The following is a 3854-nucleotide window of genomic DNA, read 5'->3' on the forward strand; positions in this document are numbered from 1 at the left end:
GGTAAGGTCATAGAAGAAGCACTGGAAATAGAATTAGACAGGATTGGGGTCTAGTCCTATTTCTGCCATTTTTTTACCTTATAGTCTTACTTTTTCCTAACTTCAATTTCTTTACTAATAAAAATGGGGAGAACATAGTGTGCCTCAAAAGTTTTGGTGCAGTTTTAAGCTCCTAAAGCTCAGAGGGAAGTCAGTAGGCGGATTTAAGGAGATAAATTTAAGCTTTTGATATTGTTGTTGTTATTGATTTGTTTCAGTGATGTCCAACTCTTTGGGACCCCACTTGGGATTTTCTTGGCAAAAATACTGGAGTGGTTTGCCATTTCCTTCTCCAGTTCATTTTACAGATAAGGAAACTGAGGCAAAATAGGATTAAGTGACTTCCCCAGGATCACATAGCTAGTAAAGTGTTTGAGACTGGATTTGAACTCAGGAAGATGAAGCTTTCTAACTTCAGGCTTAGCTCCTGATATACTATGGCGTGATCTCACTACCCCAAAGTAGCTTTAAGCCTACTTTAAAACGGTACCAAGATTTTTGTGATATCCTTTATCCTTGTCCTAATTACCTTACACTAAGATTATTGTGAGGATCAAGTTTGATCATATATATATATATATATGTATATATATATATATATAGTGACCTTTAACCCCAAAATATTTTATCAATGTGAATTACTATGCTTATGACATTTCTAGACTGGCAATCAGAAAGACTTGAGTTCAAGTTTTGCCTCTTACACTTACTAGCTGTGTGGCCCTGGATAAATTACTTAATCCTTATCTGCCTCAGTTTCCTCATCTGTAAAATGTGGATAAAAATGCCTGCAACCCATGATTTATAGAGTTTTTGGAGAGCCTCAAATGAGGTAATGAAGTACTCTGCTAGTTTTAAAGTCTGCTATGTACTACCTGTCACTTATTATGATGATTACCTGAAAGGGTCTGGGAGGGATACAATCCAAAGGAATAGAAAATGATTAACTCAGGAATCAGTAAGTAGGGTCAGTAAGAGTGTCCAGAAAGAGTTACCTCCTGAAGCCGTGGGGCAGAATTTGAGAAAGATGAATGAGGACCATTTCTGAGGAGTGTGGCAGGCTGGGATTGATAGGTGTTGGAGGACTTTGAAGTGCTTCAGGGCTCTATGGGGATCATGTTGCTCCATGCAAGGAACATTCAAAGAGGAGGTTCCTTTTAAGCATCTCTAGGAGAATTGCTTTTAATTAAAACATCTTTTTGAAAGGCTCTATCTTAGAAGCATCATGCATGGAAGATTGATTAAACTTCAGTAGTTTAAAGGAAAAGCTTGAAGGTGAACTGTCTGTTGGCAGATCTTGGGACTAGCCCTTTGTTCTCACTAAGAGGTGTGTTAGCTTGAGGCTACTTTTCTATGACCATAAAAATCTCTGGTCAACTTGGTCAGTTAATTCAGTGAAAAACTAGTTATATGATGGAACTGATCAGTCAAACTGGTGGATCTGGTAGCGCAGAATGGACACAGCTTGGATTTTAGGATTGAGACTGACAGTTCTATTTAATTCAATACACATTTCTTGAGCCCCTATTAGGTGCCAGGTATTATGCCAGGTGCTGGAGGAGATTCAAAGATCAATAAGACATTATCTTTGGGGCAGCTATGTAGCACAATGGATAGAATGACAGGTCTGGAGATGGGAGGTCCTGGCTTTAAATCTAGCCTTAGACTCTTCCTATGTGTATGACCCTGGGAAGTCACTTAACCCCAATTGCTTAGCCCTTACTGTTCTTCTGCCTTTTTTTAAAATTTTAAACCCTTAACTTCTGTGTATTGGTTCCTAGGTGGAAGAGTGGTAAGGGTAGGCAATGGGGGTCAAGTGACTTGCCCAGGGTCACACAGCTGGAAAGTGTCTGAGGCCGGATTTGAACCTAGGACCTCCCGTCTCTAGACCTGGCTCTCAATCCACTGAGCTACCCAGCTGCCCCCTGCCTTTTTTTTTTTTTTAACCCTTACCTTCTGTCTTGGAGTCAGTTCTGTGTATTGGCCCCAAGCTAGAAGAGTATCTGAGGTCAGATTTGAACCTAGGACCTCTTGTCTCTAGGCCTGGCTCTCAATCTACTGAGCTACCCAGCTGCCCCCATGTTCTTCTGTCTTTTAAAAAAGACATTATCTTTGTCCTCTTGAGGTTTATAGTCTAGTGCAGTGATTCCCAAAGTGGGCGCCACTGCCCCCTGGTGGGTGCTGCAGTGATCCAGGAGGGAGGTGACGGCCACAAGTGCATTTATCTTTCCTATTAATTGCTTTTAAAATTAAAAAAAAAATTAATTTCCAGGGGGCTAAGTAATATTTTTTCTGGAAAGGGTGCTGTAGGCCAAAAAAGTTTGGGAACCATTGGTCTAGTGGAAGAATTTGACATCTATTCAAACAGGGAAACCATCAAAAAAAGATGATAGGAGAAGCAAAATGTGGGATCTCTGAGAAAGAAGAGTTCAGCTGAGTGGCACAATGGACAGAGGACTGAACTTGGAGTCAGGAAGACCTGAATTTAAACCCTGCCTCAGAAACAGACTAGCTGTACAGTCCTGGGCAAGTCACTTATCCTCCCTCAAGTCTGTTTCCTCATCTATAAAATGTGATAATAATAGCATTTGCTTTCCAGAGTTGTTATGAGGACCAACGTGTAAAGCTCTTTTGTAGACTCTAAAGTGCCATAGGAATGCTAATATTACTTTTAATAGGGGTTCTGAGAAAGGCATTTGAAGGCTATAAGGATTTATAAGTGAAGTTGGTGGAGACAAGGGACTGTGTGATTAGGGAACATAGGGCATAAGAGAAGACATTGAGGCAAAAAGGTACAGAATATATTGAGAGAGATGTTGAATTATTTGACTTGGCTAGAGAGTAGTCTACCATGCTTAATTAGGAAAAGCAATTATGGCTTTCCCACCAAGGGGCTTTAGTAAGCTAGACAGGGAACAGGGAGTTCTAGAGGGTACTAGATCGTTAGGTCAATTTCTGACCTGATCAGTAGAGTTCTTTGGTAGGTGTTTGTAGGGCTATTGACAGTATGTCATAACCCACTGGATAGGGGATCATTATCATGGAATAGGGATTGCTTCTACCTTATCCCACTTTAAAAAAAAGAAAATTCTGCAGTAATTGACTATTTGCCAATTAGATGACAATTGGGTGAAGACATGCCAGCTTTTCAAAAGTCCGTCTATGCAGAGTATTCAAGATCCCCAGAATTTTACATCTGGGTACAGCGAACTATGAATTTGGGGAATCTAGGGATTTAAAAGCCAATGTAGATACAGCCTTATAATTTATAGCAACATTCTCTAATTAAAATTGCAAACATAATTACAATCCATAATACTTACTAGCTTGCATTCAGAAAGCTCAAGTTGGCTTCATCTTTTCACTTGGTGAATAATTATTTTCTTTGGGTCTGTAGTTTTATCTCCTCTTTATGGCCAGTTTGGAAGGAATAAACAATAAAGCTCTTGAAAGTCTGTTTTCAAAAGCTGAAAATGGAATGTCTGGCTAGTGCAAGGAAGGAAATAATCAATGCAGAGAATAATAATAACAGCAGAGATTAATGGAATGTGTTCAAGTTTGCAAGGAGTTCATACATACATTATCAATTCAATCTGCAAACATTAAGCACCGGTTATATGTAGACACTATGCCTGATTTGAACCTCACAGACAACTCCCAGAGGCAGGTATAACAACTATACATTCCTTCCTTCCTTCCTCTCTTTTTTATTTCTTCCTCCCTCCCTCCCTCCTCTTCCTCCTCTCCTCCTCCTCCTCATCTTCCTCTTCCCCTTCCCCTTCCCCTTCTTCTTCCCCTTCCCCTTCTTCTTCTTC

This window comes from Gracilinanus agilis, chromosome 6 (genome assembly GCF_016433145.1).
Source record: "Gracilinanus agilis isolate LMUSP501 chromosome 6, AgileGrace, whole genome shotgun sequence".
Lineage (NCBI taxonomy): Eukaryota > Metazoa > Chordata > Mammalia > Didelphimorphia > Didelphidae > Gracilinanus > Gracilinanus agilis.